This window comes from Muntiacus reevesi, chromosome 20 (genome assembly GCF_963930625.1).
Source record: "Muntiacus reevesi chromosome 20, mMunRee1.1, whole genome shotgun sequence".
In the NCBI taxonomy this organism is placed as follows: domain Eukaryota; kingdom Metazoa; phylum Chordata; class Mammalia; order Artiodactyla; family Cervidae; genus Muntiacus; species Muntiacus reevesi.
In genome coordinates this window covers 41,052,641-41,076,370 of record NC_089268.1, presented here as the reverse complement: position 1 = coordinate 41,076,370, position 23,730 = coordinate 41,052,641, and the positions used below count along the sequence as shown (strand labels likewise).

General features: G+C 42.4%; 1 protein-coding gene across 12 annotated transcripts in view; it reads right to left on the bottom strand.

Annotated features, from left to right (window-relative positions):
* ATXN1 (ataxin 1) overlaps nucleotides 1-23,730 on the bottom strand; it is a 403,803-nt gene that overhangs the window by 287,637 nt on the left and 92,436 nt on the right. For all 12 annotated transcript variants that reach the window (XM_065911935.1, XM_065911944.1, XM_065911940.1 and 9 more), the window contains one exon: nucleotides 8,906-9,030. The gene's annotated coding sequence lies outside the window, so the exon portion shown is untranslated. The remainder of the gene's footprint in view (nucleotides 1-8,905; nucleotides 9,031-23,730) is intronic.

Genomic DNA, 23,730 nt, shown 5'->3' with positions numbered 1-23,730 from the left:
TTTTAAAAGAGACTCTACCAGTATTTATGGAACATCCACCATTTTAAAGGGTTACTGCTATTGCTCACAAGCAACACAGGGGGGTGTAAGACATGTCTTTAATTTCGAGAAACTTCGAGTCTTAACAGCAGATAAGTAAATCTTGGCTAAGTCTGATCACAACCCTCTCCCATCCCCAAACCTTCAGTGGCTCTCCACCACTTCAGAAAATATTCTGACCTTAATATGAGAGTAATTCAATTGTTCATCTGTAAAATGGGGATACCTACGTTGCAGGGAATTGCGATCAGAGCTAACTTATGTAAAGTGCCAATGGCACAGGCTGGTGTAAGGTGGCTATTCGATTAGTAATTCACATTAATTAGTATCATCATCATCATTATTAAATCAGCCTCTTTCCTCCTAAGCTCTCATTATTGCACCTCACATACCTTACCCTGGACCCAAAGCAGTCCCTGGGGTTCCTCCGGCACACAAGGCCCGTCCGTTCTCACCTCTGCCATCTGGGATCCTAGCTCGCTTCCAAGTCGGGCTCAGAACACCTCCTCCAGATCCTCACCACCAGCAAGGAGACCAAGTCTGTCACTTCTCTGTTTTCTCATAGCATTTCCTCACCTTCCCTAACTGAACTCACTCATAGTTTCCCCTTCCGTAACTAATCATAAATTCATAAACTCAGTTTGAAGGAAGGCAAAGGTTGGAAAAGTTTGATTACCAAATGAGGACCAGTCCAACGGAATACCACTGACAGTAACAAGATGACGTTGTTTAGTCACTAAGTCATCTCCAACTCTGTGACCCCATGGGCTGTAGCCCTCCAGGCCACTCTGTCCATGGAATTCTCCAGGCAAGAAGACTGAAGAGGGTTGCCATTCCCTTCTCCAGGAGATCGTCCCCACCCAGGGCTGGAACCCACACCTCCTGCATTGGCAGGCAGATTCTGCACCACTGAACCACCAGGGAAGCCGGACATAATAACAGCTAACATTTTGTTACAGCTCTAACGTTTCATTTCATTCTCACAACTCTCAACTCTGATAGATGCTGCGTAATTTCTCCGAGTCCATGGATGGATGAACCAAGACCCAAGGAGATAGAGGAACTTGCTGAACATGACACAGCTGGTTGGGGCAGATTTGTATTCAGACTCGGGCAGTTTGTCTCAAGAACCTCTGCTCTTACGCTGAATGACATTGTTTTCCAACAGCATTACAGCAATTTATTATGTCCTATTTTAAAAAACCTCTAAGGACCGTAATCAGTCCTCTCAGGGCTGGGTTTTAAAACTTCAGATCCATCAAGGTGTCCTGTTCTGTATTGAGATCCTTAAAGTCTCAGGAACGGACTTCCTAATTGGGCTACTCTAGCTTGCAGACTCCGCGTGCATGCACCAACACTAAGCCACTTCAGGGAACTAGAGCCAGAGGATCAGCCCATGGACCCACACACGTGGTCTGCACAGGGCAGTTCAAGATAAGCATCTACTTTAACCCCGAGGAGCACCCGAAGCTGTGATGAAACGTACAGCTGTCTACTGCCTGCTGGAGCTTCTCTCACAAGGTAGGATGCTTTCGAGTACCAGCTCTCACAAAAGGGCAATTCGACAGTCAGTACCTCCTGCTAAATGAGCTGGAGCAGTCACTGGGCAAGGCCGCAGCCCTGTTGCCAAGGGCACCAGAGAATAACTAACACTGTGCATTCATCCACCTAAGCCCCGGTCTGGTTCTTAACGCGTCTTCTAGAGAGCCGAAGGGTCTGGCTTTCACGTGAACGCGATGCTCAGGACAGGAAAAGAAGAAAATTCAGCAAAGGTTTCTTCACTGTGGCAAGCAAAGATCAACTCACATGCAAGGCTGAGAAGTGATGTGGTGTTTAACGCATCTCATGTAGTCAATGTTGTGGACTGGCCAATTTCTTAAAATCTGCTTATCTAATGCTGGCTCAACTTCTGGCATAATATTATACACAAGAAAACGGAAAGCTGGGTAAGAATAGCATGCAAAGAAAAAAAAACAACTGGCAAATCTCAATCTTGCTGAAGAACTCGTTAATTCTAATAGTTTGTCTATAGATCCTCTTGGACTTTTATGTAGACAGCTATATCACTTATTCAATATTAATAAAAATATTTTGGTTCCTTTAAAAAAAAAATCCTGGCAAACCTCAAATTGAAATTCTCTATTCCCAGCTTACTGACTGTAACTAAAACATTAATAGGAAAAATTATATGTTATAAAATAATATACAGTATTAAACATTCTTACCCTGATGATAAAATATTCTTTAAAAAGATGTGTAACATGCCTCACACATTCATCTCCAACAAATCCCATTCTGAACTCCTTGCAAACAAGCGCCAGTGATGATGTTTTTAGTGGCATTTTTAACACGTGACACTAAAAAAACCATTCTACTCCCCCATTTGAAAAAGAAATTTTGAGGATGCCAAATTAATTTTGAAGATGACTTTTCATTCTGTTTAAGCCAAGATATTTTTTCTCCTTTGATATTTTAACCAAATAGAATTCTTAGAAATGAAAAAATAGTAACAAGTATATTTCCAGAGCAGAATAGCCTTTCAGAATTGAAAATGTTACATCAATGCTTTCCTGCTATCCACTCTTGGTTTTTTAAATTCCCTTAGGAAAAAATACCACCTATTCATAGTACGTTGCCAGCACTGGATGTGTTATTTCTTTGGATTTATGATTTGGCCGATATGATTTGTCATGACATAATACAGTTTTTTTTTTAAAAAAAGAAGCAATTTCTAGTAACTTCACAGATATGGCTACTGAGAAGCTGACATGATCCTCCCTGATGTTAGAATTTTCAAATACCAAAGATCCACCCTATTTCTTTAGTGAAAATGGTCTGATGCTGAATCCAACAACTTTTGTAAAAATTATTTAACCAAAACATTTCCTTTATATCATTTCTATAACAAGGTAATTAGCACTGAGCTTATCTGAAAAATGTTACATCTCACCTGAAGGATTACTTGTATATACATAAATGAAATCTTTCTTTTCTTCTCACCTTCCATAAAGATGCACTGAGCTAAATTATGTGGCAGAATGTGCTTAATACTTGGAATACAAGGTTTAAAATAAACCAATCTCTACCGTCATGAGCCACCCACAGAGATAACTATGTAAACAAAGAATTGCAGTACATGGAGCAGGAAAGGGGGACATTTCTATTTGGCCTCAATGAAAGAGGAGTCCACTGGGCAGAGAAACAGAATTTCACTCAGAAGAATCAACGTGAAGAAAGGCGTGATTATTAAAATACACAGTATGTTCACAGTAGAGAGAAGTGTGTGGAGAGATGCGAGGGGTGGCAGATGAGGTTTAAACACTGAACTGATAATGAGTTCCTGCTGCTGCTGCTGCTCCTAAGTCGCTTCGGTCCTGTCCGACTCTGTGCGACCCCATAGATGGCAGCCCACCAGGTTCCGCCATCCCTGGGATTCTCCAGGCAAGAACACGGAAATGGGTTGCCATGTCCTTCTCCAATGCATGAAAGTGAAAAGTGAAAGTGAAGTCGCTCCTAGGGGGTCTCAAATATCATGCGATGAAATTCACATTATCTCATAGGGAAGAAAAAGCTAATGAAAATGCTTTAAATTTTTCCTTTCATTTCATCCTATTCATTCATTACTATGAAAAATACCAAGAGAGCTATTTTTAAAGAAAGAAGTACCGATTACTCTCACGATGCAAACATCTTTTCTGTTCACTTTATTCACTTCTAGTCTTTGTTGACAGGCACCCATTCCCATCATGACTTTGTGACCAATATGCGTATGCAATTTTGAATTACGAATTTTACGCTTAACATTGTATTAGAAACAGTCTTCTGTACTTCCACACACTGTCAAGGGTTTTCAGGAATAATTCAATCCGATCCTTTTCTTTAAGACGGTAATGCTCAAAATAGTAGGACGAATGGAATACGGAAGGGAAAGGCAAGAATACTCTTTCGGGGCTTCCCTAGGGGTCCAGTGGTTAAGAATCCGCCTTGCCATGCAAGGGACATGCATGGTCCGGGAAGATCCCACATGCTATGGAGCGACTAGGCCCACCCACCCCAACCACTGAGTCCACAAGCTCCAGCTATCAAAGCCTGAGTGCCGAGAGCCTGCGCTGGAACACAAGACAAGCCACTGCGATGAGAAGCCCGCGCACGGCAGCTGGAGAAAGTCCACGCACAGCAGCAAAGACCCAGCTCAGCTAAAAAGGAACATAAACCTTAAAAAAAAAAAGGCAGAATACTCTTTGGAAGGGGCTGCCCCGGTCCAGGCAAGTGATGCTAACAGCCTGAAAGAGAACTTAGGCGAGGAAAGGAGAAGAGTGGCTAGTCTGTAATCTATTTAAGAGGCAAAACTACAGCATGTGGTCAAGAGATGATATGCAGGAAGAGGAGGAGGTGACCAGCCTCAGTGACTAGCTGGCTGGTGACCTTGTTTCTCTAAGCAAGGAACCCATAAAGGGAGATAGGAGAGTGACAGGTACAGGTTTAGACTCAAGGTGAAGACACCTTTGGAATACTCAAATCAGAGCCATCTGGGGGGAAGTTGGAAGTCAGTGACCTTAAACTCTGCGGAGAAAGGGGAACAATGTTAGTCATTTGAGCGGCGCTGATAATGATGCCACGAAGTGGTAAAGCCTTCGGGGCGCGCGCGTGCAGGAACCAACATGGGTGAGTTTCAGTTTTCACTCCGACAGTGTGCAAACGTGGCCGTTTAATTCTAACTTCTTTTGAGGCAGAGCAAACACCTCCCTTCAAAGCTCTCAAACTGTCACCAAGGAAAGGTACCTTCCAAGGCAATCAACGTGGGCTTTGATGACGCCTTTTACAAGACAATTCACTGCGTTTCCTGAACTGGTGTGGTTTCACTCACAGTTAGACCAAACCACACAGCTGCTCTGAAGGGCTGATGTAATTATTAGCCCGTGATGGTATCAGGAGAAGAGCGAGTTGTAACATCTCACCGAAGGCATGCCTGGTGCCGCTTTACCGCCCAGCGGCTCAGGGACGCAGAGGGTAACTAACTCCTCTGAACTAGAACATATTCTGAGAGCTTTCCGACCGTGGTCTTCAAGGAGGGTGCTGAGCTTGCTCTTTTCTTCCATCTGCCTTCCAGAAGCAGGGCCCAGGGGTTAGGTGGCCATTCGGAAACCCTGCAATTCTCAAGGCTGCCTCGTGCTAAATAGCACAAGTGACATAGTTTCTAAAGAGACATACGCTCTTTTAAAAGCAGTTTTTCTCTTTTCCAACTGTGGACAGCTACTTGAAAGGAAATATTCCAGGCACCGCTAAAGACCTCCCAAACAGCAAAGCCAACACCTGGTATTTCGCAAAAATCACACACTTTATCATTTCTTTAATTTTCTCCCCGGTTATCACTTAAAGCCTTTAACAAAGGCTCGAAGATGCTTATATCAGTAACTTATATCTGGAAGAGGTCACACAGAGGAAAATTGAGTCAGGTCTCCACGAAGCATATATTAAAAAGCCTCTTTTGCCCTTAACACTGCTTTGGAAACCCATGCATTTCTTTCCTTCCCTTAACTGAGAATCTGAGAAAAAGCCCCATCCACGCTGCTCGACTCTCTGCTTACCAAACCCCCAGCAGCTGAGGTTAGGTGGAGACCCAGAAGAAGATGCTTTCCTGTCCCCAGGCTCAAATGTACTCTTAACACAAGCTTAAGTCAGCTTTGGCACAACTGTGCTAAGAAAAACCGAGACAAAGCAAGAGTCAAAAGAAAAGCTGCAGAAAGTGTTTGGTGCCTGGGGTAGTGGTTATCTTGGCAGCTAATAAATTTCCTGATTCCCCTACTTCTTCCCTCCTCGGCCAGACAGACTTCTGTGAGTTCTTTGGTTTAGTTTCTGACTTGAACTAGCTGTCTGATGCTCTGCCAGTTGTGGACCCTCCAGCAAAGCCCTTCAGGAGATGCCCCAAAAGCAAACACCACATCTCTTCTGGATCATCCAAGGCCAGGCTGGAGGTGGAAGAGGGAAGGAGAGGGTCAAGCATCACCATCACCATCTGTCAACGTGAGAGTCAGATCCTGAATCTGCCACCACCACTGCGGGTGCATTGACGCTGTGTCCGCTGCAGCTCACCTTTATCCTTTCAGCAATGGGATCACTCTCCTGCCACCCAAACGGACAACCTGCGAGCCTAGCAGCTCAAAGTAACAGCATTCAGAACAAACAGCTACGGGCAACAGAGGAGGCTCTGGGAGCCAAGGATATAGCATCCAAGTCACCAGAGCACCACGGCTCCCTCCCGTCCTTCTCCCATCCTATCGGCTCCATCTAGTCCTGCACCCACAGCTGATGTTTCTGCTCTGCTAGACGTGGGGTTAGGGTTCCTGCCGTTACCAGGGAACAGTCAAGAGTCAATGGTAACATAGCAGGAGACATAACCAGGTTTCTAAAGGAGCCGCTGACCTAGGGGAGCATTTCACACATTTAGACATAAAGGGGTTTCTCAGGGGTTCAGAGAATACGCTGACTCCACATCCTGATAAGGTCAGGAGATAGAAGAGCGATCGTAACCCTCAACGGTTTGACACTGCTCAGATCAACGAGCAAGTATTTCCTGGGCACATTAAGATATGCTCAGATCTGGACCCTCTGTTGCGGGCAAGGAGACCAAGAGGAGGATGAAGAAGTAGCCTCAGAGAGTTACTCGCACACCTCAGTGCGGAAGAGCTCTCTGCGAGGAGTTTCCTGGGCTCAGCACCCTCAGAAATTGTGACTCATCGAGCCCCGTGTTGCTAAATCTGCAGCTTTAATACACACGTCCCGGTGATTCTGCTGCAGGGGGTGCTGGGGCTTGGACCACCTTTGAGAACCACTGGGCTATGACCTGATTCCTGTCCTCAAGTCTACAAATGCACAAAGTGGTGCACAGCCAAGGATTTAAAAAAATTTTTTTAAAGATGCAGGCTGTCATTGGTACAGGAGTTCATAAAGAGAAGTCAGTCGTTAGGTCCTGAGGATTCACGGCAGACTTTGTGAGTGTGAGCCAGGCTTGGTGGTCAGGAAGGACTTCGATAAAAAGAGACAGCCCCATGCGATCATCTTAACTCAACCTCTCTGTTCAGCAGCACAAGGCATAACAGAAGACGGAGACGGGGCTACAAGGCCACCACCGAAAAGGCAGAGAGGCTTTGTACGTCGACTGCAGGAGGAGACGGTCACCAGGAAAATCATAAAACTGGCATCTCCAGCTAACACTGTGTTTGCATTTTTTCATTCTGCCACATTCATGTGGTTTCCTGCACTTCGTAATTTAACATTTGTAAGAGAAAAAAAATGCTGTTATGAAACCCAAATAATGCACCACTCTGAGGCTGACAGCCAGCCAGCTGCTAACAAGAGTGACATGTGAACATCATTTAACATGTCATTCACAGCTCTGCTTCAGAATAAGGGATACCGAGTAAGAAAGAGAAATCATAAATTCCATTCAATGTGAAACAAAGTTTGGGGCTCTGCGGGGTTAAAGGACTGACAGAAAACCCATGACACAGTGACATCGAGCATAGAGAAGGAAGAAGTTAGATCCCCAAGAGAAAAATAGAGGATAAGAATTCAAAAGCAACCTATCTCATTTATTCTAATATTATATTCATAGAACACTATGCCATGTTTTCTTTAATGCTGCAAAGGAATAAATTATGAGCCAGACACTGCAAAGCCTGCTTGTCCAAAGGGCTGTGTCACCAGACAGAAGGAAGGAGCAACCCCTGGTGCCTGCACCCGTTTCTTCGCAGTGGCTGGTCCAGTGAGCCCCCTGCCAATGACGACTTGCCAAGGGCACACCATAAATCCAGAGAAGCAAGAATCAAAAGGTATAATTATTTCATTAACTTCACTAGAGTGAACCATGGAATTTCACATTTGGAAGCCACCCTGGATACCCTCAAGACAGTGGTGTTTTTACAGGTGACTCATTCCAAGAGGGTGGATAAGTGGTCCAAGGTCACCAAGATATGTGAGCAGAACTGGGCTTCCATCTGAGGCCTTTGTTTCCAAGAAATACATTGAAGTAGGCTGATAAAACTTCCTTGGAAGTCCACATTATTTTGGTGTTGAGTTTGGAATTTATTATTTATTTACAGCTTGGCAAATCTGCATTCCACACCCCCCCGCCTCACCCCCAAACCAAGACTGTCGCTCCAGGACACCATGTTTAGTTAAAAGGTTCACAATAGGGACTTCTCTGGCGGCTCAGTGGTTAAGAATCCACCTTCCGTGCAGGGGATGCAGACTTGATGCCTGGTCGGAGGACTAAGATCCCACATGCCGCTAGAGCAACTAAGTCCTTGTGCTACAACTACTGAGCCAACGCAAGACCCTGCATGACACAACAAGGACCCCACATGCCACAACTAAGGCCCAACGCAGCCAAATAAATAAATAAATATATTTTTTTAAAAGGTTCACAATAGATCCTGTTGAATGAAGGCTCTGGAAACTCACAATGCCTCTCACCTTGCTCATCCCAATACTTCATTTAAAGGATAACAAATGTGCCACTAGACTGAATCTACTGTCTCTCATGTGATTAATACAATATTCTCTCCAGTGAAATGCAATACACGGAAGATAAAGTTTGTTGCCTATGTGTTTAGTTCGGTTCTTTCTGGTCTTTCCTAAAACCACCAATGCATTCTGCTCAAATCCTACTCTTCTGCAAATTTCAGAAATGAACACGCTAAGTCAACTTCATTGTTCTCTCGGCTCTCTGGCACTTGATCAACATTTCCTCAACATCCTGTTACTCGGGTTGTAGAGAACTTGAATAAGATGTCCTGGGACACCAAACCAACGATGATGGATGAAATTTACAGCTGATGGATGCCAAGCCCTCCGGATGACTTACCGAGACCATTTGCGTTTCAGGATCGTTCGTGCAGACCGAGGTCTCCTCCTCCTCTCTTGTTCATGGTCTGTAGCAGCACTACTTGGGAGGCCTCGACATCAGCTCTTTCACTTTGCTCCAGACTGCTGCAATAAAACAAAACACAACACCAAGTCAGAATGAAAAATAAATGCCACTTCAAGCAGTTCGTTGATATTCAGGGGGAAATCCCTGGCCTTTCTCAGATGTATATTTTATAACCTCAAACAAGCATGTTAATTACCAGAACGAATCTATCACACAACCCATCTCCATATGGTACTTTGAAATGCCGGTGATGGGGAGGGTTGGGGTTGAGGGGAAAGACAACAAAGTCCCTACTTGTTAGGTGCTGCATCTTAGGACACTTACCGCTGGTAATGTGCTTGCAAGATTTCAAGTTCACTAACTGAAATAAGAAATTAAAGAATTCGTGATGTTGAAATAGAGATCCTGACGTGCAGTTCTCAGGGGCAGAAAGTGGAGAAAGTTATGCTTTGAATTAAAATTCATCTGATTCTGCCCGTGAAAGACTCAAATTGAAGGAGCTAATATTAGTAGTTTTCAACGAAGAACTACTAGGATTAAACAGAAATGGCAAAGTGTAAGAGAAAGGACTTTTTCCATTTTGTGCTCCAAACAGGTAATTGATGGGCTTTCGTTCTGACTTGGTCTATCTTGATAAATAACCTTCTCCACCCAAGCTGGAAAGCGGCATTTACTTCACACACTGAATATATAATGAATGGGTAAAATATGCATGCCTCTTAACCCCCACTCAGAGCAGCTGATAAAGCCCACACATTAGAAATGTGTGCGACAAGTCGCTCTGGAAAGTTCTCCACTGGGCTGTGAGCTTCCAAGGCTCACTGGTCACAGGGTGCTGTTCGAGCTTCTTCGGATGCTTAGTCAAACCCACCCCCCCCCCCCGCCCCCCGTTTGTTCTTTGACAATGGCCACTTGAGAGCCTGGAAAGGATCCTCAAAAGATGTCTGCACCCTTTCTGAGGCTTTTCTGAGCTCTTCCGCATCGATTCTGAAAGCCCATTGGAAGGCTGTCACCCCGTTCTCTAACTATGGTGACTGCACCCCACTTGTAACTGGAAAGCCTCTATGCATCTCCAAAGGTCCTCAATCAAGGAGCTCACCACGCACTGACCCAGTTGTTAAGAGACAGCATATACTTTCTGCACCTCACTAGGCTGCTGTGTGAATAATCAATTCCTTGAAAGCCTTCTGAAGCTATTACTTTATAGAATACTCAATGTTTTTTTAAGAGGACTTGGGTGGGGGGTGTGGACTGCTGGTTAAATTCATGTTGGCACTTCAACATTTTGAGGAGGAGGAGAAAGCCTCTTTGGTTAATGTTTAAACAAGTGAGTTGAGTATAAGGCCATTATATTTTCAGTCTAGCTGGAAGAGCAAATGCCTGAAAATGGCCAAGGCGCTTTTATTTTTCTTGATGCTATCAATACCCACTGAAAGTGAGGTTGTAACGATTTTATTAGTGTTCTGAGCAGTTTTCATGAAATGTAACTCAGCTCCCACTCAAATGTGTAACAGTAACATATTGATACAAATCAACATGAGCCAGGAAGTTCAAAGCATGACAAACTGTCTTCAGTTTACCGTTTTGGTAAAAACAGAATTTGGAAGAGAGGAGGATTTAAGCAAGCCCACTGAGAGTTACTGGCTGGTATCAATCTTCTTTTACTAAAAATAAACTGCTGCAATTCTCTTGTTACCAGCTTTATGTACTGGTATTTTAGAACTAAAGTGTCTTTGTCATCTAGTCCAAGATTCTTCTGCAAATAAAGCTGCTGGCCCAGAGAGGGTGAAGGACCTCTTAAAGTCACCCAGCAAGTTAATTTGGGCCTTGACTAGACTCTGGGTTTAATCACTCATGCCCTCTGACTCTTAATGGGCATAATAATGTCACTAAGTACAATGTAATGTGTTGCTTTGAAAAGTTTACCAGAGGCACAATACTTTCTCATAGTATTCCTTCTCTTTTTCTGTTTTATTTTTGTGTAAAGAAATTCATTTCTGGATTATATTCTTATCACCAAGCAGAGCCAAGTGATCTGGGAGAGGTGATACATCTCCATTATTAGCTCAGGGTCCTATCTCTGGCTTCGAAAACCAGGTGTTCAGAGGAGTAAGGTTTAGACTATTTGCAGAGGAGAGAAAAGAGAAAAGGACTCATCTGAGTGACAAGATTTCCCACTCTTATCTCTGTAGATGTGAAGAACTTGGAAGTGATTCATTTTGTGTTTTATAGCTGACCCTCAATTACACATAGTGCAACAAGCATGAAACCATTTATATCAAAAGAAAACCACTGAAAATTCTACACACCTCCTTTTAAGCAAGAATCGTAACATACTTTCCTCCTTCGACAAAACTTTTCAGCAGTGCTGCTAATCACCCACAAAACAAACTGGCTTGAGTTTAATCTCCTTTGCCTGCCCATTCTTGCTTGCCGGTTGAAGTTATAAATAGAGATAAGACCAAAAGTCCAGAAAGACGAAAGGAACACCAGAGGTCTACAGCATTCATTGATATGCCTGAGCACTGAAAGTTAGCTACAGAAGCAGGGATTTCACTCTAGATGATATCCTAACAGGGTTTTAAAATTTGATAAGCGTTTTGTGATAATTTTCTGAACAGTTATAAGCAGCAGCAACAAAGTATAGCATATCAACAATAACTCAAAAGCAGTGATCTAAAAGCCATGAGTGTTTTTTTCTGTCTGAGTTTTGCAGCTTAGTCTATTTTTAAATTTAAGTCATAATCGCCTATGCAGAATTAGTTCCTTATCTATCAAATAAAGGGACCTAAGTAAGGGCTCTCCATAATGAATTCCTAGTGATAATTCAAGCTGTTTTTATACACAATTGAGTATACCACATCAAATTAAATTTCCACAAACACAATTTTATCTTATATGACCCATTAAGATTCATTTTAATCCTAAATTCCAACAATTAGACACAGATTGCATAGAAGGTGAGTAATGAGTTCGTGGCGGAACAACCCCTTGGTGGGGAACGAGTGTTCTTGTCTATCAATAGTGCTGGGCAGATTAGCTTTCCATTTGAGAAGAGTCAGATCACTCCCTTACACCATTCACAAAACAGAAAGACGGTAATGACAATCCTACATGCAGGGCAGCAAAGGAGACACAGATGTAAAGAACAGACATTTGGATTCAGTGGGAGGAGTTGAGGGTGGGACGATTTGAGAGAAAAGCATTGAAACATGTATATTACCATATGTAAAACAGATGACCGGTGCAAGTTCGATGCATGAGGCAGGACACTCAAAGTCAGTGCTCTGAGACAACCTGAGAGATGGGGTGGGGAGGGAGGTGGGAGAGGGGTTGAGGATGGGGGGGGCATATGTATATCTGTGGCAGATTCATGTTGATGTATGGCAAAAATCATCACACTGTTGTAAAGCAATTAGCCAACTAAAACAATGTTTTTAAAAAAAATAAAAGAGAAAAGAGGGTAAAACATAAATTTTAGGTAACTTAAACATATTAAGATGTTTTTACCCAGACATAGATTAATATAGTATTTATTATGCATACTGACAACATTTTATACAGTAATACACAAAAAGAATAATGTTACAATCACAAAAGGCCTAGGAGGCCACTGTAAAGACTGGCTTTTTACCTTAAAATAGAAAGACACTAGAGAATTTTGAAATGAGCAGGATAATGATCTGCCTTATGTTTTAAGGGATCTTTCTATCTGTTGTCTGAAGAACAGATTCTAAGGAGGCAAGGCTGAAAATAGAGTCCACTTAGGCGACTGCAAAAATGCAGGTGAGACGCTCAACACGTGGACCAAGGTGATGACACCCGGAGAGGAGGCTGTGAGAACGGGTGATATTCCAGACACATGGTGAAGGTCAAGTCAACAAGTGGTAGGAGAGAAAGAGAAGAGTAAAGGATCTTTCCAAATTTTTGACCCAATCATCTCTAAGAATAGAGTTGCCATTCACCTAGATGGAAAAAACTGGAAAAAGCAGGTGTCAGGAAGGTCCATTTTTCCATGTTAAGCTTAAGATGCCTATTAGACTTCCTAGTGAGCTATCAGGTGGACACCTGGATGAGGAGGTTTGGAATTCACCGACATGTAGACAGGAGAGAAGAAACGGGTGAAAGCATGAGTTACAGTTATAGGCAGCGCCCAAGACGATGGTGCCTAGCTATCCGATCCCTTGGTATTCATGTCCTTATTACAATCCTCTCCCCAAGTGTGGACTGTATTGAGCGACTCCAGCAGGCAGAATGGGGCAGAGGTAATGGAATGTCACGTCCAAGGCTACAAGACTGTGGCTTCCATCTTGGGTGCCCTCTTGCGTTCTCTCCTGGATTACTTAATCCAGGGGATGCCAACTGCCAGACTGTTGAAGCCATCCTGCGCAGGGGCCCATGTGGCCGCCGACATCTGTGTGGGTGAACTTGGAAGCAGGTCCCAAGCACACACAGCCTGCCTCCACCCTTCAGATGAGACTGTAGCCGATCCTCGCATTAGCCTGGGCTAACGGCTTGACTGTAACCTTAGGAGAAGCTTTGAGCCAGAGACACCCATCTAAGGTGTGCCCTGATTCTTACTCATGAAATTGTGAGATAGTAAGTTTTTGCTACTTTAAGGCACCAAGTTTTAGGGTAATTTGTTACACAGAAATAAATAACTAATACAGTTACGATGCACAAGACACTGTCTAGAAATTTTACATGACTTATTACAGTTGGAGACACTGAGTCACAGAGAAGCTACATCACTTGCCCAAGATCACACATATGTGACTGGGCAAGAATGAAGCCCAGGTCATCTGACTCCAAAGCTTCAGCTGTTAATGACCACATGTCAAGACTCCTCTAGAATAACCTATTCTCCTGCAACGAATGTACAAACCTGAAATTTGACTTTCTGCTGCAAAAAGTGCTAACATCACATAGTTCATATAAGCAATGGTCCAAATGCATTTTCATCAGATTTCTTAAGCTGCCACATAGCTTTACAGTTCTTCAGTCTTTGCTATCTCAACTACATTGCGCTTAGTTGCTCAGTCATGTCTCACTCTTTGCAACCCCATGGACTGTAGCCCACCAGGCTCCTCTGTCCATGGGATTCTCCAGGCAAGAATACTGGAGTGGGTTGCCATGCCCTCCTCCAGGGGATCTTCCCAACCCAGGGGTCAAACCCAGGTCTCCCACATTGCAGGCAGTTTCTTTACCATCTGAGCCAACACAGAAGCCCAACAATACTACAATCTATACTCACCTGTCAAAGAAGAGATAAAAGCAGCCTCTTGCTGTCTGAACAGCAACCTTAGTCTGGTTAATTTCAATCTGGTTAACTAGCTGATTTAACTATCAAAGAATTGCCAGTAGTTTCCTAACACTCTAAAATATTCCCATAGACTGAATGTGGTCCCTTTGAACATGTAAAGAGTTCTCTCTCAAACTACTAAAGTGGTAAGGAAAAGAACAAGATACTGAATAAGACAGTCACAGTAAATTCTGCTTGAATTTTTTAAATAATAAGGGAAAATCAATTTTGAGTTGGCAACATAAAGTCACTAAGGATGCCAACAATATTAAGTTTTTAACTAGGAACTGGCAAGACCAGAATATTAAAAACGATAGCCCTTGAACTGTATAAAATCCAAAGGCTGTTGTCCCTTTAACTATTGTAACACGTTAAGACGTTCCCATTCTTTCCCTGACACAGACATGTGAAATACAGAAAGAGAAAGAAGTGACCTCTGAACGTTTGCCTCAACACAAATTTAGAATGTCACTGTCGTCAGAAAGGGCTGCTGCTGGCTAATCCATCCCTCTTATTTTCCAGGAGGAAAACACCCGTGTAGTTCCAGCCAGCGGCATGTTCCCCATCCACACTGTGGAATGCTTTGCTTTTGTCAAAACTCTTAGGATTGTGCCCACCACCAATGGGAGCCAAAGAGCTGGAAAGAAAGTGTCATAAAAAAGAAATACAACAAAACCCACTGCCATTTACAAATCTGTTACAGAAAGTGCCTGTGTTTTATAAAGGGGCATGAGACACATCACCATTTTATCTTTTGCCATTTAAAAACACCAAACAGTACTAACAGCTTCATTGCTAGGCTGCTGGGACTTGATCTGCAGTTTGGACAACTTGTGTGGGGAGATTACTTTGTCTTAGGACACAGGGAACAGATGCTACCAATTAACACAAAGAAGTGTTTAAAATAGTTTTAAAACATATGAGTTTGCAAACAGAAGTTCAAAACAGCCTCAAAGATGATAAGCAAAATAGTTTAATACAAGGAAGTATGAGTTGTTTTCCTTTTAAAAAGAGAGGCAAGGAGATAAGGTGGTGAATTTCCTTGGGCCTTCCTCTAAGTAAAGCATGAATTTTAAGGAAAGGACCTGAGAAAAACTGCTTTTTATTTTTGAAAAATGGGGAGAGGGTAACCTATATGATAACTAGTCAGTGTGGTTTAATGAGCTGATAAGAGTTCATTGTGGGACATTCCATTATCCTAAAAATAAAAGAGAGAAAAAAAGGTTGCAAAAAATTTGGGAAACACACTCTTGAGGGACTTTGGTGTATTAACATGTATGATAAAGCTCTAGGAGGGGACAAAGCATGCATCTTGGTCCAAAATATATTGGCCACAGAATACTTTTTTCGAATAGGCAATCAGTGTACATGCATGACAAGAATACACCCTGGTAAACAACACACAAGGCCAGGGATTCTCAAAAATTTTGGTCTCAAGTCCTCTTTACACTCATAAAATATACTGAGGACCCCAAAGCACTTTTAATGACATAGATCACCTTTAATGATATTCATATTAAAAATGAAAACTGAATTTTAAAATCTGTATTAATTCATTTAGCTTAAGTAACAAGGTACCCACTGTAATCTTACATAAAACAGCAAAATAACCATATTTTTTCAAAACAAAAAAGTTAGTGAGAAGAGTGATACTGATTTTCAATTCCACAAATCTCTTTAATGTCTGGGTTCACAGAAAACAGTTAAATTCTCAAAAAGTGTCTCTGAATTCATGTCGCTATGATATGCTGCTTGGTTGAAACAGAGGGAGAAAATCTAGCCTTCATTTTCAGCTAATGGTGGAAGTTCTCCTTTAGTGCTACATCAAAACTCAACAAGGGCTAGTTTCTTAAAGGGTGGTAGCAGAGTGGAATCTGAAACTTACCAATGAACTCCCTGTACTCGGCTCTATTAAAACCCATCGGTTTGCCTTGCACTTTGGATGGACCCTCTTCCATGCGTGCTTTCATAGCATCACGCACTGGTTGTGCACGTGTGCCTGCTCGGTCGCTCAGTCGTGTCCGACTCTTTGCAACCCCCTGGGCTGCAGCCCACCAGGCTCCTCTGGCATGGAATTCCCCAGGCAAGAACACTGGAGTCGGTTGCCATTTCCTACTCCAGGGGGTCTTCCCGACTCTGGGATCGAACCTGTGTGTCTTGCATCTCCTGCATTGGCAGGCAGATTCTTTACCACTAGCACCACCTGGGAAACCCCATGCACTGGTCACTGGAAAATAAAATTAGTTCACTGACTTACACAGACTTTCGAGCAGTGTTCCCCATACAACATCATCACACATCATGCAGCTCTGAAAAACTCTTCTATACACCTGTGAGAGAGCAGGAATAGATACCCAGTACTATTATAAAAATAGTTATGACCCTGCAGACCTCTCTCACCCACCCGAAAAGGCCTTGGAGGTTCTCAAAGCAAGAAATGCTGACGAAGGAGACTAAGTTCTAAAGATCCTCCCAGAAGAAAAGCACAGAACATTCTTTCCTTCCTATCCTAGGATTCTGTGACCCTAAACAAGGTCTGTTGATCCACAGCCTTGGCATAAACTGTGAGGGGTCAGTTGGATAGGACTGGCTATGAAGAAAACATTTAGTTATTTGGATTCTCCCAGGTAGGAATCTGTACACTTTAGAATCTTTCGGCAAACACTTTCTCCCAACCTAGGCCTTAATAATCTAGGAAGGATTTGTTTTAACCAACAGCAATCAACGTTTTAAGTACCCCGAAAGAGATTCAGAAAGGCCTACTTCAAGAAATCAGTTAATGAAGTAACTATGTAGTTATAAGGGAGTAGCAAACCACTCCAGTACTCTTGCCTGGAGAATTCCCAGGATAGAGAAGCCTGGTGGGCTACAGTCCATGGGGTCACAAAGAGCTGGACACGACTGAGCGACTAACACTGAGCTTGGCACTATGCAGTTATAAACTATTATCTCTTTAAGAACTAAAAAGAACTGCTAAACAACACTGGTTAACTTTGGGTGTCAATGTACACATGTAATAATAATAATAGCTAATATTTCAGTATTAAACTTTCAAATGATCTCTTTAAGCCTGACAACCATCCTAGGTGACTGACACTTTCCTATTATTTTATTTTTGTTTTTTTTTAATTGAAGTATAATTGCTTTACAATGCTGTGTTAGTTTCGGATGTACAGCACAGAGAGTCAGCTATATGTATACATATATTCCCTTTTCCTATTTTTAATAAATGAAGAAATGAAGTTGAATGGGGCTAAATAATGTATTTAAAGGGCTAAACAACTAAGAGGAAGATTCAGGACTTTAACCTCTATCTGTATCTGTCTGACACCAAAGGGTCTCTCCAGTCTTCACTATGCTGCCTCACTTCCGATTAATCATTTACTGAACTTCCCAGGTGGCTCAGCAGTAAAGAATCGGCCTGCTATGCAGGAGACTTGGGTTCATTCCCTGCGTCGGGAAGATCCCCTAAAGGAGGGGATGACAACCCACTCCAGTATACTTGCCTGGAAAATCCCCAAAACAGAGGAGTCTAGTGGCTGGCTCCATGGGGTCGCAAAAAGTCAGACCCGACTGAGCAGGCACACACAAACTTTAGTAATCCAGATTCTTTCGCTGGCAGTTATCCCCAAAAGCATGAAACACTTTCATCACTTTCCTGTTGCAAAGTGAAGAGGTGCTCAATGAATTGGCTCACAGGCCACCCCAATAAATGTACAAAGCAGGAAGATTCTTTTGCCTCCCAAAGAGGAAGGGTCACCCTGTGGAAAATGAAGTCTCACTCAAAAGCCACATAAGCAGGATGCTGTGAAATCCAATCTTTTGATGCCTAAAAGGTCATGAGGCTAGAGCACAGAGCAAACATAATGATGTTCTGGGAGCAAGACCCAAGGTGCCCTCGGCTCTATTCCCTCTCCATTCCTCTGGAATTTAAATGTATTAAACAGGGCAGTGAAATGCCTGTCATCTCTAAGGCACCCCAGTAAGGCAAGGGAGATAGGATTATTCTCTTCAAATGCTTTCTAAACCCTTAGTTCCCTCAAGTCACTATAACCTCAGCCCATTATTTCTTGCACATCAATGCCCTTTCTTCTGCTAATTTAGAATCAATCAAAACATAGTGAATACCAACTTTCTAGATTAGTCCTAATAATTTTCCAATGCCCAGCTCAAGACATCTCCACTTGCAGAACTAGTCCAGCTCTTTCTTTCTTCAAAGTGCCTCTGGCAGGGACCCCCATCAACATGGATCTCCTGTGTACCACCTGATGTGGGTGGCATGGGTCCAATTGTGTGAGTTTCTTTCTTTGACAGTCAGAAGCTTTGACTGCGTGGATCACCACAAACTGTGGAAAACTCCTAAAGAGATGGGTATACCAGACCACCTTACCTGCCTCCTGAGAAACCTGTATGCAAGTCAAGACCCAACAGTTAGAACTGGACGTGGAACAATGGACTTGTTTAAAATTGGGAAAGGAGTATGACAAGGCTGTATATGGTCACCCTGTTTATTTAACTTATATGCAGAATACATCATGTGAAATGCCAGGCTGGAGGAATCAAAAGTTGGAATCAAGATTGTAAGGAGAAATAGCAGTAACCTCAGATATGCAGATACCACTCTAATGGCAGAAAGTTAAGAGGAACTAAAGAGCCTCTTGATGAAAGTGAAAGAGGATAGTGAAAAAGTTGGCTTAAAACTCAACATTCAGGAAACGAAGATAATGGCATCTGGTCCCATCACTTTATGGGAAATAGAAGGGGAAAAAGAGGAAACAGTGACAGATTTTGTTTTCTTGGGCTCCAAAATCACTGTGGACAATGACTGAAGCTATGAACTTAGAAGACACTTGCTCCTTGGAAGAAAAGATATGACAAACCTAGACAGTGTATTAAAAAGCAGAGATAACACTTTGCTGGCAAAGGTCCATATAGTCAAAGCTGTGGTTTTCCCAGTAGTCATGTACGGATGTGTGAGTTGGACCATAAAGACGGCTGAGTGCCAAAGAATCGATGGTTTCAAGCTGTGGTGCTAGAGAAGACTCTTGAGAGTCCCTTGGACTGCAGGGAGATCAAATTAGTCAATCTTAAAAGAAATCAACCTTAAATATTCATTGCTGAAGCCGAAGCTCCAACACTTTGGCCACTTGATATGAAGAGCCGAATAACTGGGAAAGATCCTGATGCTGGGAAAGACTGAAGGCAAGAGGAGAAGAGGACGGCAGAGAATGAGATAGTTAGACAGCATCAGCCAAGTCAATGGACACGAATTTGAGCAAACTCCATGAGATGGTGGAGGAGAGAGGAGCCTGGCATGCTGCAGTCCACGGGATGGCACAGAGTCAGACACGACTGAGCAACTGAAAAACAGCAACATCTTTGACAACTATTAGTAGATGTTGAGCATTCTTGGGACTTTCTGGAGAATCTCTCACAACACTTCCCACAGTCCAGAACACAAAATATCATGTTTGCTCCTATTTCTCCTCACTTGGATGAATAGTTAAGAACATAGGAATGTATTTTTATGACAATTTTATTTTTAAACATCTTTCCCTTCAGTCCCAAGATTAAACAGAATTAGCAGTACACTCAACCGGAAGTTTTAGGTATTTTGAAAGAGAGTAATTAGTCTATAGTACAATCTACGGTATTCACTGAGGAGCTCCATGACAGCTTATCTTTGAGATTCCATCCTACTGTGAAGTGATTTTAGAAGAAAGAAAGATAATATATACTAACTCGTGGCAAAAAAAAAAGAAAGAAAGAAAGAAAGATGGATTTGGAGTACAATTTAGAATCCATGGATCAATTGTGTCTTGACCTTTCTAAATGCTCAGCCATTCTTAATGACACCCATATCTGGCAGTCCCCACACCCCACTGAAATGTTCTATACATCTCTGTTTCCAATATGAATGCCACGATCTGCCACGGAGCTTTTCAATGAATACTAAAATATCCAACTCACTGAGCACCTCTTCACTTTGCAGCAGGAAAGTCATGAGAGTGTTTCATGATTTGGGGAATAACTGCCAGAGAAAGGATATGGATTACTAAAGTTCGTGCGTGCTCAGTCATGTCCGACTCTGCGACCCCATGGACTGCAGCCCACCAAACTCCACTGTTCATGGGATTCTCCATGCAAGAATACTGGACTGCATTCCGATTCCTTTCTCTAAGGGATCTTCCCAACCCAGGGATTGAACCCAAGTCTTCTGTGTCTTCTGCATTGGCAGGCAGATTCTTTACCACTGTGCCACTTGGGAAGTTCAGTAATATTTAGAAGTCCATGCGTCAAGGACGACAAGATACAGAAGAATCCAGTTCATTCTCTTAGCATTGTGCTACACACTTTGTATAAAATGACACAATCATATCAAGTGATAGTAACAAAAGTCCTTCAATACTGTGTCCAACTCATGAGATTTTTTCCTTCCAATTTTCCTCCCAAATGCCTCTTTCTCTCAGACAAACCAAGTAAATTCAAGGTTTGTGTATTTGCAAGCAACACAGTTAGGAGGTAACCTGTGTCTTATTCTGTTTTGTTGCCAAACGAAACTTCTGTACAGAAGTTAAGAAAAGAAAGCCACCGTAATGGCGTGTATCTAATTATGATGACAGCTTACCTAACTTAAATACTGGACTCCCATTTGTAAGGTACATCATTGGATTTTAATTTTGTAAAATTAAAGGCTATGGAAATGCTGGCCTTGCTATGAAACTTCACAGCCTGACCTTAACCTTCTTTGCATATATCATTCTTGGTGGAAATTTTCAACAACCACAAAGGTGGGGGCAAGAGGGTGTGTCACATCTTGACTTCTTAGTCATATTTCCTGATGTTGCCATTTTTGTATATTTAAAATATTTACTTATGGCAACGTTGAAGTAATTATAGTTTAGGAAGCACTGTTCTCTTTTTCTATCTTGGTAGAAGCCCCTCAGAGTGCTGCACCACAAAAGAAAGTTCTCTGAATCAGGCATTACTAAGTGAAGGGCTGATGTTCCTTGCCGGTAAATACTAAACTTCTCTCTTGGCTCTTGAAGCCTGAAGTGAGTAATTTTAGTTTAGCAAACATTTTTATCCTGCCTTTCATATTAGGCACTAGGACAGCTCTAAACTAATACTTTTCTTTCACCTCTACATTTATATCAGTGAAGCCCACACACCCCTGGTCTCACTTCTAAGCCCCTGACACCCGAGGCCACCCAACAGAAGCTGAAGGTGCCATTAGCCGTGGTTCCCAACCAAGAAGGGGTAAGCTAAAGGGTCACGAAGGAGAGAAGGCAAGCGATGCTGGGTGACACGTGAGTCTGGGGGCCCCATCATGTCTACAGATCCACTAAGCTCCTTCTGGTCCCTGACATCCCTGAGTTGCCCAAACTGGGAACAACCAGCATTGACACCTCCACCTTCCCTCGTGTTACTCTCGGGAGCTGCACCAAATTCTACCTGCTCCAATTTCTGGTCACACTACTCGAATTCTTCCCTTTCCGTCCCTCCAGCCTTGCTGCCTCTGCTCTGACCCAGCTCTCCCACTCTCCCATCGAGATTTCCGGTTGTTCTCACGTTTCGTCATTCACCTTCCCAGGTCACCATCAAAGCTGCCTCTAGAAAACTCAGGTCTGAAGGCTGTACCTCCTCAACTATAGTACATTCTTCAAACCATCAGGGAAGAGAAAGGAGAATGCAAAAAATACACCAATGGGACAAACTTGGAGGGACCTCAGACCAAAAACAAAAGGAAAAAAAAAAAACAATAAAGCATACTCTGAGATCCCCATCACCTTTCCCCTTTCGTGGTGAGTGGGCCAGAAAGAAGAAATCTGGAGAAAATAGATGTGGAGAATACACAAAGGGCCAGGAACCCACATTTCATTCATAGATTTCTTTCTGGGTTTACTTGGCTCATCTGTATTTTAGGTCTTTTTTTTTTTTTAAGTTCAATTTGACTTTTAATCATTAAACACAATCCTAGAAGCATGCTCTGTTATGCATTGCCAAGCTGCATTGATGCATTTCATTACTTCTTGAAAGGTCACATATTAAAAACACTACTAGCAGTCAAACTAAAGAAAATAAAAAGATTTGAGATATTTTTTAAAAGCAGTTACTAAAACAGAAACAACTGTTATTTTCAATCTCTGGCTCACTATAAACTGACAAGATATGAATATGAATTTTACCAAGTAATGTATAATGACTGCTTCTGTTCACCACAACCACTTGCCAACAACTCAGTGTTATAGTTCATTTGGATGTTACATGTGGAACATGTCATCTAGATAACAAACCATCCTCGTTAAAGTAGATTTACTCTAGCTAATTTTTGATATCGTGACATCATTAACATAAAAAGCTAAGTAACTATTCTCAAATTGTTTTTACAAAAGTCATTGCAACATTTTCAATTTCCAAACAAGTGAGAGACAATATCTGAGAAGTTGTAAGATGGTGCCATAATTGTCTAAATCGTAGTCATTCTACCAACAAATGTACCGAATAAGTGCTTTGGAAAGAGATTCTGCCAGGGGCTTATCTGGAGTATAAAGTATTTGGTACGATGGGTCATGGCCTTGGGAAAATTAGTCTTCATCTGGGAAGAGAGTGTGTATAAATGGTACAACCTCTTTGCAATAAAATAAGAGAAGAAAAGAAGAACCATGGGACTTCAGAAAGGAAACCATTTTATGCACGAGAGGTATGGGGGGCAGCACCATGGCAAAGGTAGGCCTTATGGACTCGATGGATAGGAATTCTGAACTGTTAAGTTCTTATTCTTAAAGTCCCAGAAAAATTCTCTAGCAATGTGTTTGTGAAGTTAGCATTTATTGAGCAACTGCTCTACGTTAAGAAATTCACAAATGTTACACGCACTCCTATATTTACAGCTGCTAAGACATGGAAACAACCTAAATGTCCATCCACAGATGAAGGGATAGAGATGTCCTACACACACACACCAGAAATGACTCAGCCATAAAAAAGAATGAAACAATGTCATCTGCATCAGCATGGACGAACCTAGAGATTATCATACTAAATGAAGTAAGTCAGAGAGAGAGAGACAACTACCATACGGTATGACTTCAATGCAGACTCTAAAATATGATATAAATAAATATACCAAAGAAACAGACTCATAGACATTAAGAACAGATTTGCAGTTGCCAAAGGGGAAGGGGGGTGGGGGAGAGGATTGGAAGTTTGGGGTCAGCAGATGTGATCTATGGGCTTCCCCAGTGGCTCAGCAGCCAAAGAACCCACCTGCAATGCAGGAGACCCAGGTTCAATCCCTGAGTCGGGAAGATGCCCTGGAGAAAGAAATGGCAACCCACTCCAGTATTCTTTCCTGGGAAATCCCATGGACAGAGGAGACTGGCAGGCTACCGTACATGAGGTTACAAGAGTCAGATATAACTTAGCAACTAAAGCTACCACCACCAGATGCAAA